General features: G+C 38.3%; 1 long non-coding RNA gene across 1 annotated transcript; it reads right to left on the minus strand.

The window, feature by feature from the left end:
• Window positions 1-7,402: 7,402 nt before the first annotated feature.
• Window positions 7,403-9,373, minus strand: LOC115978738. Its single transcript, XR_004088849.1, has 3 exons — window positions 8,173-9,373; window positions 7,955-8,021; window positions 7,403-7,862 (listed from the first exon to the last, which is right to left on the minus strand). It is a non-coding gene; the product is annotated as an uncharacterized LOC115978738 (long non-coding RNA).
• Between the last annotated feature and the right edge of the window lie 8,241 nt (window positions 9,374-17,614).

Consider the following 17,614-nt stretch of genomic DNA (forward strand, 5'->3'; position numbering starts at 1 on the left):
CTCCGTCCATCAATAGAAAAGGCCAATGGGATTGGAATACATAACATCAGGGCAGGGCCGAGCTGGATGGACCCTAACGTTCTGTACTTAAAGCATGATACCTTGCCAGACGATAAAGTTGAGGCTGGAAAAATCAGGAGAAGAGCCACTCTATTCTGGTTATCGGAGGACTCCAAGCTTTACAGACGCTCGTTCTCAGGGCCGTATTTGCTATGTGTGCACCCAGAGGCTGCAGAACTCATCCTGGAAGAGTTACATGAAGGAATTTGCGGAAGTCACACAGGGGGTAGGTCTTTGTCTCACAGAGCCTTAACATTGGGTTATTGGTGGCCGAGCATGCATAAGGAAGTCCTGGAGTATGTGAAGAAGTGCGACCAATGCCAGAGATTCGCTCCGAGCATACACCAGCCTGGTGGAGAGCTAAACCCATTGTCCAGTCCCTGGCCATTTGCGCAATGGGGCCTAGATATACTTGGTCCGTTCCCCAAAGCAACAGGGAACAAAAAATTTCTTCTCGTCGGCACCGACTACTTCACCAAATGGGTGGAGGCTGAGGCGCTGGCAAACATTAGGGACGTCGATGTCAAGAAGTTTCTCTGGAAAAATATAGTCACCAGGTTTGGCACCCCGCACACCCTGGTGTCGGACAACGGGCTCCAGTTTGACAGCAAAGCCTTCAGAAGGTACTGCAGTGAGCTGGGAATTGTTAACCGGTACTCCACACCAGCTTACCCCCAGAGTAATGGACAAGCAGAAGCCGTCAACAAGACCATAATGAATGGACTGAAAAAGAGACTAGATGATGCAAAGGGAAGATGGGTAGAGGAGTTAGCCTATGTCTTGTGGACATACCGCACCACGCCTCGTAGGTCCACAGGGGAAACCCCTTTTTCAATGACCTATGGGGCCGAGGCTCTCATTCCACTGGAGGTGAACTTCCCAACCCAGAGGACCACCACCTTCTGCCCCGCTACCAATAACAAGCTTCTAGAAAAGAGCTTGGACCTCATCGACGAAAGAAGGGAGGGCGCGATGGTCCACTTAGCTAATTATCAACAGAATCTCAAGCAAGGTTACGACGCCAAGGTGAAGTCCAGACCATTAGTGCCTGGGGATCTAGTACTGAGGAAGGTCTTAGGCATTGCGAGGAACCTCGCATGGGGAAAGCTCGGACCAAATTAGGAGGGACCGTACCGCATCACTTCTATAGCCGGCATAGGAGCCTACTTTTTGGAAGACTTGGACGAACATGTAGTGCCACGCCCTTGGAATGTAAACAACCTGAAAAGGTACTGTTATTAATGAAAGATATAATTTTTAAATGCCGTGTTACTGTCCAGTTACTTACGTAAGTGTTAAACAGAACCCAAGTCCTGCATGGCTCCTCGGCCACAGACTTGGGGGAAATTAACCGTGATACTATTCTCACCAAGAGTTAAATAGAACCCAAGTCCTGCATGGCTTCCCGGCCACAGACTTGGGGAAAATTAACCGCAAAATGATTCTCACGAAGTGTTAAACAGAACCCAAGTCCTGCATGGCTCCTCGGCCACAGACTTGGGGGAAATTAACCGCGGTGCAGTTCTCGCTAAGTGTTAAACAGAACCCAAGTCCTGCATGACTCCCTAGACCACAGACTTGGGGGAAATTAACAATTAAGCTATTCTTGCCAAGTGTTAAACAGAACCTAAGTCCTGCATGGCTCCTCGGCCCAGACTTGGGGGAAATTAACTACTGTACAGTTCTCCCTAAGTGTTAAATAGGGCCCAAATCCTGTCTGGCTCTTCAGACCAGGGACTTGGAGAAAATAAGGTTCGCAGCCAGTGCGCCTAACTATTAACTATCGTTCTATTCACGTATTCATTCACTTACGCTCGGTTATCAACAGTTAGTGATGGAATAGACATCCATTCATGATGAAAACAAAAAAAGAAGAAGACAATAATATTTGAAAGAAAATAACCTTTATCATTAAAATCCAAAAGCAGTTCTGTTTACAAACACTGGCGAGGCAAAACAAAAAAAAATATAAAAGATGAGACAAATAAATCCTACACTAGTCTCCTAAGAGCCCTGAGCAGGAGTGGGCTGACCTTCAGCTGCTTGGGTCCCCGGGGCAACCTCCTTGGCCTGTGCGATGATCTCGTTGATGGAAAGGCTGTCCTCGGATGGCTTGTCCTGCGCGGCCTGCTCATTGCCCCCAGCCTCAAGAATAAAGGAGTCTGTTGGAAGAGGCTCTTTGGAGGCATCCTCGTCAGGAATTTCGCGTACATCCTCTGGGAAGAAAATGTTCTCAGCCTTCCTGAGATTAGAATCCGCTGGGACAGCTGCCCGATCCAGGGCTACACCCCAGGACGTGGTGATGTATTCCCTGCAGACAATGGCTACCTCCTCGGCCAGCCTAGCCTCAGTATCATGAACTCCACGCTCATATGAGGCCGCCACAACCTTCTCAGCAGCTTCCCTGGCCAAGCGGGCTTCCTCCTTGGTCCTTGCAAGCTCAGCCTTGAGCATGGAGACCGCCTGTTGCTCCGCCGTAAGTTTCTCCTCAGATTGGCGGAGCTTTATGCCCAGATCATCAGCTTGCTTTTCGGCATTCTTAAGGCCGGCCTCCGCGCTCGCATGAGCCTTCTTCACCTCCTTTATTTCTTTATCTTGATGATCAAAATCCTGTTTGAGATCGCCAGCAGCCTTCTCGGCGGCATAGCGGGACTGGGCCTCCCTATGTAAGTCCTCGCGAGCCTTCTTGGCCCATTCCTTCGCAACAAAAATTTGTTGAGTGACCTGCGCTCGGAAGTAAATAAAAACCCTATTAAAACATGACGATAATAGGGTGCACAATATAGGGACGAGATAGAAGATTCCACTTACCATGGCCATGTCCCTCTTTAATGACATGAAAAGTTCTGGCTGACGAGTCTTTCTGAGCCCCTCCATATCATGAGGCAAGAGAAGAGGTTGCTGCAGGGCCTCGGCCAAGTATGATGCCTGCTCTCGTTAGGATTCCCATAGGGTCGTATCCCAGGGGATTGGGGTGTCGTCCAATTCGATCCGCGGCGAGCATGTTCGTTGTTCCCTACGAGTGGCTGCCTCGTCTCGGGTATCAGTGGACCTAGTCCTCTTCTCTCGGGGCTCTTTCGTCTCCTTGCCCTTCTTCTGAGGCCTGGCCTTCTCACGGCCAATCTCTCCCTCCTCCGTTTCTTCTACCTGCCTTTTTCGCCTTAAGTTAGGCATAGGTTGCAGAGCCGCGTCCGACGAGGGGGGAGGGAGAGGAGGAGCAGGAGCCTTAGTGGCAGCTTGTTCCTTTGAGACATCCTTAGAGGAGTGCCCCTTGCTCCTGTTGGATAGAAGGCCCCTGAGGCCAGTCCTCGGCTTCAAGTCCATCCCTTCTTCTTTAATTTCTTCGCTGGTATCAACTTGTGCGATGACTAAACCAGTATCAGGAGCCGCTGAGGCACGGTCTAAATCGGCGTCGGAGTCCGAGAGCTCTACTACCCTGGCCGACGCCTCTCCTTCCTCGGTAAATTGGAACTGGTCTATTTGTTCCTCTAAGGATGAATGTGAAGAACCAGCCTCCTCCTCCGGGATAACCACTGCGGGAAAGGCGCGTTGGGGAGGTAGCTGAATAGGGGGTAAGTCTGTTGAAGTAAGGAACCCCGGTATGGATACGTCAATGCGTGCCAATCTTGGACCGCCAGCCCTTATAGCTTGGCCGGGGTCTACCAAGGATCGAGTGAGGGGAACGTAGTCCAAAATCAAAGGAGTCGACCGTAATTGTCTGTCCTTGCTCACGAAAATCTCAGATTTCAGGAGGTAATTTAGAGCCGGGATGTTGACCAAGCTCAGCCGAGGGGATGTTCGCTCCTTGTCTATAAAGGCCGTTAAAGGGTTTGTGTTAGACCGAGGAGGCATGCAACCAAATCAACAAGTTTAAAATAGAAAGAAAAGGAAAGAAAGAAAGAAAAAAGGGAGGAGGGCTCAAAACTAAGGTCCTCCTCACGAAATCTAGTCTTGTGACACCCCACCTGGCGTTCCCGCCCTAGTCGGACAGTGAATGCCGTCATGCCATGGTCCGGAGACGATCAGATGGTCTTCCTTCAAGCCTTTGCTGGACTTGGGAAAGCAAGATATCAACCTCACTTCGTCAGTCCTGGACTTTAGGTAGTATGAGTCGCCGAGCTTATGGCATTCATAGAGATGAACCACGTCGTGCCATGAAAGGCCGAGGTTCATCTAGTCATTTAAGGCGTTGGCGCACCCCAGGATACGGAACAGGTTAGCGGTACACTGATGGGGGGCCAATCTATGACTACGTAGGTAGTCCCTAGTTATTCTCCCCATTGGAATCGTCGTTCCTCCTTCCACGAAGGCTATCATTGGAATTGCGACCTCCCCTGTTCTTCTCTTGAACAAAATTTCCTCTTGGTGGCAATACTCTAGGCCTACCTCTGGAGGAATACGATACTTCGCCCTGAAGCCCGCCATACCGGACGGAAAGTCTACCATTTTTTCAAGCCTACCCATTCCCCCTAATCCTAGACAACACGAAGGGAGTTTGCCTAAAGAAGAGTAATAGAGAAGGAGAAGGTAAATTGCGCGCACTTACGGGAAAGGAACTCGGCGGAGTCTTCAAGAGACTGACGGCGAAGGTAAGAGCGTGTTGAAGGAGAAGGCGCTGAGACGTTCTGAATACTGGAGCGTTCGTCAAAAGTAAGGAACGGACGCCTTTAAAACCTTATATACTCAGAGGCAGTTGAACAGACATGCTCCCGCCCAGAGAAAATGGAATAATGTCCACCGTTGATCTGATCTCCAGCTGTTGGATTGGCAGAGCGTAAAGCTCCAAAAGCTGCAATTAATCCCCCCCGGGTCATTAAATGCCTGCAGCATTAACGAGGCACGTGAGGGCACACCCCCGCACGGGTGAAGCGGGGATCCACAGCGAACTATCCAGTAGGTATCAAAATCTCGCCTTTCCTCCTCGGATCAAGAAGAAAGAGTCGGAATTTTGAGGGGCTATTGTGGGGGTAAAGTTCATCAGTCAACGGTGGGCCTTGGTGCCCATGCGGAGCCCAGCCATAACAGGATGTGAAGACATGGCCAGAGGGCTTCCAGCCCAACCCTGTTGGGCTGGGTCGGGCTTGTTTAAGAGGCGTCCGAGGAGGATTGTCTCCTCGGACGCGCCAAACGGGAGTCCAATTCAAACTCTTAACATGGTGAAAGGTCATCCAAAATCAAAGGAAAATGCTAGACGTTCAGGGGGCAACCACAACTGCCGCATTAAATGCAAGGGAGCTACTTTTCCAGCCGCATTAATGTGGAGAGGACAGGAGAACAGTATTATCTTTGCCAGTGCAACTCACAGAAAAGGGAAGAGGATGTCCTATGGGATAGGTACTCAAGTAGAGGCCCAGATGATCAACAAGTGTAGGGTCATTATCATTCGAAGGATGCTATATAAGAGAAGAAAACCCCCATGATCAGGGGATCGGAAGCTGGAGAGCAAAAAGTAAGGAAAGGAAGAGAGAGAAAGAAAGGAACTCTGTAAACAAAACTTTGGGTACAGCCCTAAGAACTGTTATTCTAGGAAACTTAATGAAGTATTCCCACGTTCAAATGGTTGCATGGCTTACTAACAATTACGTTTACTCTGTCAAGACCTAGTTCTACGTCCCATTCTCTACAAATTCATTGTTGAGGGTCTTTTGGGTCAGAATCGCTTGCTCGCTGGGCTTGGGCCCCAAAATCTGTCCCTTACAAAACCCATATCTCAAATTTGCAACTTCATAGATGAACATGTCAAATTTCACATAATGATAAAAAGACCAAACAATTAATTGAGATTTGAATTATAGTTCTCCACCTAAAGAATAAAACCCATATATCATCAAAGCATTCAACAAAAGAGAGATCATAAATTTTATAGATAATTTCATGTTTTTAAAACTAAATTCCAATCATAAAAAATACAGATACAATTTTTTTTTTCTAGAAAAGGAGTTTAGATCACAAATATTTTCTAACAAAGGAAAGTGTTATTATCAACCATAGTGACAAGTTCCAATAACATGAAGAGATCAAGACATGTAAAAGCTGTGAGCACCTATGGTATACTAAGATTAGATTCAAATACAATTAAAACCTAATGAAATTTACACACAAAATGGGAGATTTAGATTAAAATTTACACACAAATAACTATTATCATAAAGATACCACAATCAAACTTGGCCCAAGTAAGTAATACATATACGTTTTAGGATTGATCACACATATATTTCTGTAAAAGTAAGTGGGATTATGCACCTTAAATGAATTTATCTTGTATTGGAATTTTGGAGGTGTATCCATGGATATGAACCTCCAATTATTGACATCTTCATGTTCCAAATGTTTCGTGCAAACCAATATCAATGACGTCCTGTACATGCCCAAACTTGTATTTGTATACACACATACCTACACTGTCAAAATTAAATATTGACACATTCTATATTTTACAAAACCAATTATAAAATTTGTAGGAGTCATTTGTATCAACTCTTTACCTTTTCTTTTCATGTACCTGCTACTTTTACAAAATAGAGAGTACACTAACCTCTCTATAACACAAACTTTTCTTGTTGCCTAGGTTTATGGAGGCAAGTTCAAATAGAAATTTGATCTTCTATTTCTATATTTGAAATATGGAAAGTTGAGCACTCTTAATAATTATATGAATTGTAGTTTGTCAACATATGGTATCATTGAGTGTGTTGAACCTCCTCATACAAACATGGGAGGGATGTAAAAATCACGACTTATAGCCATAAATTACTTGTTGCATGTACTTTATTTGTATGACTACTATAGAGGATATATGGCACGAGTTTGTGCATGTACGATAGGTGTAGGTGCATCTTGTGTAGTAATACATACCAACTTTGTCCTAGCCTTGATGTACCGACAACGGTATAGAATCCAAAAGTGAAACACTTTGTTCTTTCAATTAGCAACAAGTAGGATATAGTGCAGATTGAGACACATTGATAAGAACATCTGCATTAACCCCTTGAAGACATCAATAATCATTTGACAACATGCCAAGTACAATTCACTGGAAAATCCAATTTATTCAAAATCCAAGCATTTGGAACTAAAATTCAAATAGTTAACTTGTTACTCAATTACCATGTACACTAACAGATAGAGTGGGATACATTTCCATGGCAACCCTATTTTCAACACAGGATCATTATATATTACCTGTTCCCTAAGGATGCAACTCTACATAGTGGATTACACAAATTATTAGCAACATTCAATTCAAAACTTTAAAAAAAAAAAAACAAATAAATAGCATAACAAATATAACTCTAGCAAGAGGATTGATAATATAATTCACATGGTTATGCTTCTCCAAAAAATGACTCATCACAAGGCAAATAAATTGTGTCAGAAATCTACATGACAACATTTGGACATTTGTTCTGTTACATATGTAGCCTAATCAATGGGGTACATGAGTTGTTTGTGTGCAATTTTTTGCATTACAGCTTTACCAATACAAAAATGCATTTCACAATTTTTAATTACACCTTAAATTATAACAATACCCATGTACACCAATTACATAATTTGGGATTTAATTACCAAAAATTACAGGAAAAGAATTATTAATCAACCCCTACTTATGAAATTGTAGTTGTGGTCATGTATGCAAGTCCTCACTATGGTAAACAGTGTTTTCACACTATAATTATATGAAACAATAGTACCCTTAGTGGCAGCATAACTTCTTGCTATTCTGGACCATGACAAACACCAATGCCTCCACATGACACACATTAACCTCATTTAGCATCTCCAAACAAGTGTTTGCACTGCAAGGAGTGTTTAGTATGTCATGATATAAACAATATTTTTATTGACACATGTATGCAGAGGTAACATGTAATAGGAATAATAAACAGACCTTAATTGCTCCTGAAACATGTGGTAGTAATCTTCTTGTTCCCATTGACCAAATATTGCAAAATCTTCTGCAGTATTGTCAGATTAAAGTGGCCTTGAAACAATTGACAAAACTAAGATATAAGATTTGTTACACAGGTGACCAAATACACATTTGAATCATAAGACAACCAGCCTTAGATTTAGGTGAGAAATGCTTATAACTTATATAGTCATTACCTTATCACTCTCCCAATATGTTAGAAAACTTGTTTGTTTGACCGCAAGCCCCTTACTACACTCTCCATTGTTGGGCAGGCTCAATTGCTTAACCCAAGGTAACTTAACACTTTCTTCATCAATAGTCAAGTTATCATGTTGGAAATTTGGCCTTTTACATAGTATCGATTTCATAATTAGACAACCCTTCTTGCAGTTCATCGCTCCTATTGTAATTGAGCATACATAGTGGACCCATCAAGGCCTCAAGATCTGTTGTGAAGTGATTGGTTAAATGCACTATAGCAGGGATGATGAATGGTTGCGAGGTTCAACCTACGAAGTCTCACATGGGGATTAAATGGCTACAAGCCCGCAACTCTTACATTATCTTATCTTCTAAGATAAATTGCATGTGAATTGCAAGATTAACTTTTGCATTAAAATAATATGCAATTTATTATGTTTGGGGTTTAGCAATATATAATCAAAACTCTTTACCATTTCTTATTATAGTTAGATAAATCACTTTAGTCTACTTTTCTCTTTATTTGTTACCTTTTTATACCATAGCAAAATAATAGACAAAGGTGAGGAAGGCATGGAATATAATCATTGATGAGGAAAAGAAAGCTACAGAAGAGTCCATATTTATTCAATTTCATAGTTTGTTTCATGGGATACAAAACAGTGGGTAGAGGCAGAGACAGTAACAAATTAAGGTTTCACCTAGAAAGTAAAAATGGAGATTATGTATAGTTTCATTTCTAATACCACCCATCATTACAGTAACAAATCATTTTCTAATAGTTTCAATTGTCACAACAAATTCAGAGACAACAGAACAGGTGCAAGCAGCAATCCAGTCTTACCGACTAAGAATTGACAACAAGACAACAAGTCAAAGTTTGCAGCGGGAAAAGCATTTAATATAGTAGTGATCAGTTGGGGATTTTCAGTTGAAATGGTCTTTATCACACATCTCCACCCAGTCTCCTTTTAATCTGTTGGAATTGTTGCCATATGTGGGTATATTTATCCACACGAAAATCATGTATTTTGTTATTTGAACAATTCACCTCCATTATTGTTTCCTAGTTAATGATTCAATAAGGCTGGAGATGCCATTGTAATTATTCCAAGTTTTGTACCTATATAATAAAACATGTCATGTTAGAGCTGACAATTGGGTTGGTATGAAGTTACACAAGTTATTGATACCATTACTACCAACGATTTGAAATCATGTTTGATGTGATAAATAAGGATATCTTGACACTAGAAGACTTTGATTTTGAAGGAATTTCCACTTAGGCCATAAGCACAATACAAAAACAACAACTTAGGGGTCTGAATTAGATTTGTCATAAAAAAAAAAAAAAATTGAAAAAATGCTTGGAAATACAAGAATCATAGGATAAAGGAAAAGGTAGAACACACCAGAACCAGTGTTTGAGATATTGCCAAAAAATTAAGGGAACTCTGGGATGCAGAAAATATTCTATAAAGCAAAAGACTTAAAACAGCAAGTAGAGTATCAATTATCGACGTAAAAGGCTTATGAAACCGCATGTAAGCCAAAAAGTTATGACGTGGTTACACATGAGAAAATAAGCCTTCACACAATCATTAGGGGAAGAGGCTGACCAAGCCTATTGAAATGCCTTCATACTTTTTTTTTATTTTTTATTGAAGAAGTCTAATGAGTCATGAAGTACTAAACGAAAGTTCTTGAAACGAAATAATTTTGGACAGACAATAATATGCTAAAATGAAAGGCTTTACATAGGAGCAAAATGGTATTTGTATCCAAAAACTTTACTGATTATTAACATTAAAAAGTAACTGCAAGTCTGAATACTGACTGCTGTGTGCTTTTCCATTTTTTCCCTTGGTTTGGCAGCTATTATTGCAAACAAATTTTCCTCTATATTTGTCACACTATTGGCTTCCCATATTATGGATGTAATGTTTTAGGACAGATGAATAGGCTTATATCACTAGCATTTTGCTTGTTTACACTATTAGTCATCTGCAAGAAAATTCCTTGCACCATGATGTCTTAACTTTTCCAAATTGCTTTGTTAGACATTATGTCTGTTTCAATACTCAACGTTCATGTCATTTCCTTAAAAATCTTCACTTAGATGACTTTATACCTTTTCATAAGTTGTTCAAACATTTATTCAAATATAATTAAGAAATCTTCACTTTATATGGCAGGTATTAAATTTGCTGGACCATATTTCTATCCATATGTTGAGAAGCTAAAGGGCCCTTATAATGACAGCTAAAACATTACAGTTCTAGCACCAAGGTAAATCATGATTTACGCAACTAGATACATAAGTATTTAGTAGATAAGTAGATGACATCATTTGCCTGCATACTGGAGACGCCCCTGATAGCCACATTGTAACAGCTGTAATATCCTATTTCCATTAATGCTTAAGCTGCCAGCAGCTAACATGACATAGCAGATTGTCTGGCCCCTAAATGAATAGGCCATAAACTAAATGAGAATTTGTAACAACATATATACAAAAGAATACAAAACACACACAAGCAGGGAAAATAAGATCATCACAACAGAGAAAAGATAAATTACTGAATCAATTGCAAAATAAGACATGCTTCTCATCATGTCTAAGTTGCTTATCGAATATAGATGTTCAAGGCCCATATATGCGTTGCAATGCTCACAAATAAAATTACAAAATTATTATAAGGAGTAATGATTATAGAATATTAAGCATCCAATATCAAGATCTTTATGTGTTTATCATTCATTATCCTATAGAATTACTAAGCCAGACTAAATAAATTGCACCACAAATGCCTTATTAGGCAAACTATGGAAACACCCAAAGGTCATTCTTTGCAATTCAATTTTAAGCCTCATATCTCCAAGTTCTTCTTCTTCTATTCATAAGGCTTCAACAGAAGTATTACACTTGCTCTCACCTTGAAATTCCCCTCCTATTTAACCAAGTGTTAGCTTTCCCCAATTTTCAGACTATTCAAAGCAAAATAATAGGAATATATAAGTCAAAATAAAACCAATTGGCACAGCACAACTATAAGGAACAATATTAATTGAAGGAGTTCAATAAAGGGGTTTCAAATCCCATAAAATTTGGTTTTCCTACCTCATAAAGGTATAACACTGAATTGTTAAAAAATGAATGTACATCAAAACATAATCAACTAGTTGCTAACCCGTGCGATGCACGAGATAATCAGTTAAATAACTATTACAAATCGTCTTTTTTTTTTTTTTTTTTTTTAAACATGTTCTTTGATTACAAATGTAGGGTATTCCACATAACACATAAAGGCCACACCTTGGTTGCTTTATGGCAATGAAAACATTATTACCAACATTCCAATAGCTCATAAGTCATAGCTTCAAACACAGATTTGGCCATAATCTTTATTATCTAATAAAGATGAGAGTAGGACCTGTAAGGGAATAATTTATAACAATAATAGTTTTATACTGAATATATACATTTTTTTTTGGTTTAGCAGTTATTAGTGGAACGTATTTAGTTTAAATTTCTTTATTAGTTCTATCATTTCAGTAAAAAAAAAAATCTTTATTAGTTGATTTAAATTTCTTTATTAGATAAGAAAAGAAACGCGAGAGTTATATATTAATCTAAACTTGTGATTGGTTTTATATAGAATAGTGATTTTAAATTTCTTTATTAGATAAGAAAAGAGAGAGTTATGTATTAATCCAAACTTTGTGTTCGGGTTAAACTTATCTAATACAGTATTCTTTAAAATTTGATAGATTAGATTGTTATAAAAAATTTAAAGTTATTTTGTTAAATTTATTTTGGTAATAGGTGGGATAAGAATAAGATGTTCCAAAAAAAAAAATGTGGAGTAACATTGAAAGCAAATTTTACATTGCAAATACTTTGAAGGGATAAGCATAAGTTTAAACATGATAACTGATAAGCTTAAATGGAACAAAATTTAAAATAAGAACAATAGTAAAAGCCTTAATATTGTTCACATTTATTTATTTTCCAATACAATTCCAACAACAAATGAAGCATCAAATTAATAACCTTTCCACACATTTTTTACCATTTAGTTTCTAACAAAACCAAAAACTCAAACTTTGCTCATTCAATTAGTTCCCAATTGAACCAAAAATAAATTCCAATTTCCCTCATCATTCCCTCACTTAATCCTCCATTTTCTCAGCAACCAATCAAAAACTTCATCTTTCTAATTATGCAAACTGAATAATCCCCTTGAGTTATACTCTTTAAAGAAAAATAACAAATAACAAAGCAAATATAATCACAACTTTCTCAGGAAACAAACAGAGATGGAAAGCGAGAGAGAGGAAGTGAGTTAGGACAAGAAGGAAAGAACCTTAGCATGCAGATTTAGGAAGAGGCGACATGTCAGCCCAGACCGAGTCGTTGCCGGAGGGAATGGTGGTGTGTTCGGGTACAGAGACCTCCACCGCCGCATCTGCCACTTTTTTACTGATTGATGCTTTCTGGGTTATTTTCAGTGCTTTGGATTCTCTCTCTCTCTCTCTCTCTCACTGTGTCTCTGAGTCTTTACTTTGCTTTGGGATTGTTGGTCTGCGCAAACGCAAAGTGCTTTTCTTAATGGAGACCAATTTTTTTGTTTAAAATAAAACCTAAGATATCAAAAAATTAAAACAAATCAAATGGTAGAGAACCAAAGTCTGATTTATGGATTCAACAACACATCAAACCGTAACAAAACCAATTACAGCAAAACTTAAATCTCACCATAAAACCATAACATTGAACCCAAAAAACCAAAAATTAAACATGCATAATAGAATGAACAACACATATTCATTACAAACCAAACAAAAAATAAAAATTAAATTGCTAAGCAATCTTTTTTGTAATTTTCGTAATCTATAAAATAGCTTGACTTGAATATGAAAAGAGACAAACAAAATCATATGAAATCAACATGTTCTCCAAAACCAAATAGGATCACAAAAACGTACCAAGCTTTAGATGTCAAGACTTGAAAGGGATGCTCTACGTTTAAGCCAAAGAGAAACGAATGAGGGGTAGCGTGAAGAGAGAGATAAGTATTAGGTTTCAAAAAAAAGAGAGGAAGAGATCTACGTTTAAGCCAAAGAGAAACGAATGAGGGGTAGCATGAAGAGAGAGATAAGTATTAGGTTTTGAAAATAGTGTTTTTAATTTAATTTTTAATTTTTTTAAATATTGTGTTGTGCTTATGTGAAAAATTGTGGTGCCAGCAGAGGTTTTATTATTATTATTATTATTATTATTATTATAGAATATATAGATTAATCTAAAATGAAAATTTTTATTCATTCATTCCGATTTTCTTTACATTAATGCCTTTTCAAATTGGGTTTGTTCCCAATCATATGAATGAACCCATTAATTTAGAGCAGAAAGACCTTAAATGTAATAATACTATCTTAAATTAAGTTTGACATGGTAAGTGGGGATACCTCAACACTAGAAGATTTTTATTTCGAATCTCCTACCAATGGAGATTCCACTTAGGCCATAAGCATAGGCCTAGACCTCCTAAATCAGATTTTGGAGAAACAATACTACAACAACAACAACATAGGGGTTTGAATCAGATTTTCCATAAAACAATTTCAAAAATGCTTAAAAATAAGAGAATCACATGATAAAGGAAAATTTAGAACATGCCAGAACCAGCATTTGAGATATTGCAAAAAAATAATAATAATAATAATAAGGGAACTCTAAGATGCAAAAATATTCAAATTGTACAAAATGAACAATCAATACAGTAATTATTTATCACATGAATAAGACTTCACACAACGAATTAGGAAAAGAGGCTGAAGAAATCTACTGAAATGCATTTAGACTTTGTTTTATTTTATTGAAGTCTAATGAGTCATGAAGCACTAGATGAAAGCTCTTGAAAATAAATAATTTTGGAGAGACAATAATATGCTAAAAAAAAGGATTTATAAAGGAGCAAAATGGTCTTCATATCCAAAGACTTTACTATTAACTTGAAAAAGGAACTGCAATTCTAAATATCGACTGCTGTGTGCTTTTCCATGTTTTCCCCTCGTTTGGCAGCTATTATTACAAATAAATTTGCCTCTTTATTTTTAACACTGTAGACTTCCCATCTTATGGATGTAATATTTTAGGACAGATATGAATAGGCTTATATCACTAGCTCTTTGCCTGTTTACACTGTTAAACAGAGGATTATGGCCTTTTGCCCCTTCTGGGAAAAATATTTGGCATAATGCCCCTGTTTCGAAACTATATAGGGGGGTGCCCCTGTTTAAATACTTGATTACCGTAAAGCCGAGTTACCTAAATAACTCGACTATTAGGAAGCCAAGTTGTGGGCAGGTTCCTGCCAGCCTGGCTTTTGGGCAATAAAAAATTTCTGTGTTACTGTTTGTAACTCGGGAACGAAGAAAACGAGTACTTAAAACCCGAATAACCGATAATCGAGTTATTAATTTTACTCGGCGTTGTTATAATCGAGTTTTCTGCTATTCTGACGCCATTTCACATCAGTCGTTTGCACGTGAAGCTGAACCCGATTAAGTGGAAATCGAGTTATTAATCGTACTCGGCTCTTTTATAATCAAGTTCTTCTGCTATATCTACTTCTCAAGTAATTCTCCTCATCATTTTCAGATATTCTCCTCATTGTAAGAATTTTCGGTCAGAAGTTGGTGTTATCTCTCCATCATCTCAAGTAAGAAACTCATTCTCTTCTTTGAAATACATTGAGAATTTTATTGTGTTGGTAAACATAGTTGTAAATATTATAAAAGTTTATCAATCATAATGTATGTTTTTTGTTAGAGTATAATTTTCATTTAATAAGTTGTATTAATTTTCATTTAATAAGTTGTATTACTTATGCTTTGGTATTTTCTTGAATGAGTGTTATGTGTATTTTCTTGAATGGTATTTTAGAGGTATATTAGTTGTTTGGTGTTGTTTGATGTTACAAGAAATGTACAATAAGCTATAGAAACGGTGATAAATGTTATGTGTGTACATTGGGTTATATTGCGTGTTATGTGTGTGATGCTTATGGTAAAATTTGAGTGTTAGTATTTAATTTTTAGCATGTAATAGTACACAAATTGATGAATGTCTTTGTCATGTACCAGAGGTGGAGCCAGGGGGGGGGGGGCGAGAGGGGGCAAGTGCCCCCCTTGACTTGTCCAGAAATATTCCATATGTAGTACTATTAGGAAATATTTAGAATGCTTTACCCTCCTTGATGCGGAAAATAAACACAAATCAGGAAAAAAGCTTCCTGGCCCTGCTGAAATAGAGGGAAAATGACAAGCTTACCTAAGTCAATGACACCGTGTAAGGAAAAAAAATAGGAAACAAGGAAAAAGTTTCGTGACAGAAGCAAAAATAATTAGAAGAATTTCCGTTAGGCACAATAACACACACCAAGAGCTTTAACTTGTTAGTTGTTAGCTTTTAATTATCATGCACTTAAGCTTAGCATAATAATAATGCATTGTAGTGTCTTTCTTATGACATTTCAATCGATAGTCCTATATTGTACACAATTTTTTTTTTTGTTTTTTGGTCCTCAATTTCTTGACATTTCAGTTTTAAATTGTGGGTTTATGCTATGAACTAAAATTTTAATTATTTTGTAAAATAAAAAGAAAGTCGAACTTTTCCTATAGTTTCAAAAACAATCAAGAAAAGATAGTGAGATGTGTATACAACTTTGCAAGTAAATTGCTATATTTTAAATATTTTTAAAATTAATTTATTTCCACAATTTATTTTATAGTATTAACTTAAATGTCTAAATATAGTTTACATAGTTTTTGTATGACACTTATAGTTGTTTTTATAATTTTTTTTAATATATATATATATATAATTTTTTTTTTTGGTAATATTGACTTCTAAGCTTGCCCCCCCTGAATTGAAATCCTACCTCCGCCACTGTCATGTACCATCTTATGCAGCATTACATTATTTACCAACAGTTGATGCACACTGTTAACTTGATCATTTGATGTTATTGTATTCAGTGTCAATGTCTGGTTCTGGCAACCCACAACTCTATAGGCCTCACGATGTGTTCACTGCTATGGGTCGTTGCTGGGTATTGGAAGATGAGTTTAGCTATCCAATCAATCCGAATCTGCGAAATAGTGCTTACGTTCACAATACCATGAGACAGGAGTGGGATTGGTTATTTCGTGAACAACAAATGTTTTATGATGAGTTGGCTGGTTTTAAGTTGCCAGTGCCTCGGCGACTCGCATCGCAGATGCCTAGAGACACGATTGATGAACTTCGTAAAGTATTGAACCGCATAAGAGAAGAAAATAATCGAATGAAGATACGTCTTAATCGATATTGGACCCAAGTCGAGATTCGAGAGTCAGTGGAGGGAGGGTGGTACGAGCACGCACAATTCATGCAATCACTTCTTGCTGATCCCATTTATCAGTCAGACGTGGAGATGTCAGATGAAGACTAATCGTGTCATGGTGTAATTAGACTTTGTTATTTAACTATTTTTGTTAACTATGTTTTAAATGTATGTGTGTCACTGTTGTTGCATTTGTACCATGTAAACCTTATTATTGATTGTGAGGACCATGCACATTATTCGTAATCTAGTTTATTCCCACAGAACGCATAAAAGTCAAATATTCCCACACATGATGTTTTTCAATAAGCACCTAGAACATAACAATAAGCACCTACAACATAATACAGAAAACTTAAAGTAACTTACACGATGTCACCAATATGCATGCATTGCATATTGAACACTAATGCTACTAACATTATTGACTTAACCTAGACATAACACACATACCACATAGGCATTCACTCTGACAGGTAGTCCTCGTAGTTGAGGACATTGTTACGTTCCGTCGAAATGAGTTGTCGGTTCGTGGCGGCGGCCAGCTCTTCCGCTAGCTGTAGCATGTGATACCTGGACCTACGGAGTATCATCAGATTATTCTCTTTTTTTTATTTTTGTCACTGCACGCTCATATTGGTGCATATTTTTTTGTGATAGTGTGAGTGAGACACGATCAACAAGAGGCGCTCCGAGTCGCACGAGATCATCGTGTAGAGCGTTGGATTCGTTCACACGAAAGTCCCACTCCCGCCGCAGTCCGGCATAGTATTCCCTCTCGTCGGAATCTCTCTCCCTCCTATAGTTATCTGGAAAACGAAGTAGCATCCAATTGCGCATTGACATTGGAAAATGTGACTTATGATCGGTATCTGTAGATGTTTTGCAAGGGTAGATGTAAATGGGAGTGGGACTTTATATAGGAGTTTTACAAGGGTAGATGTAAATGGGACTAGGACTTTATATAGGAGTTTTGCAAGGGTAAATATTCACGTGGATGTGATTATATGTAAGGGTAAATATTCACGTGAATAAAGAT

The sequence above is a fragment of the Quercus lobata genome, chromosome 3 (assembly GCF_001633185.2).
Source record: "Quercus lobata isolate SW786 chromosome 3, ValleyOak3.0 Primary Assembly, whole genome shotgun sequence".
NCBI lineage: Eukaryota > Viridiplantae > Streptophyta > Magnoliopsida > Fagales > Fagaceae > Quercus > Quercus lobata.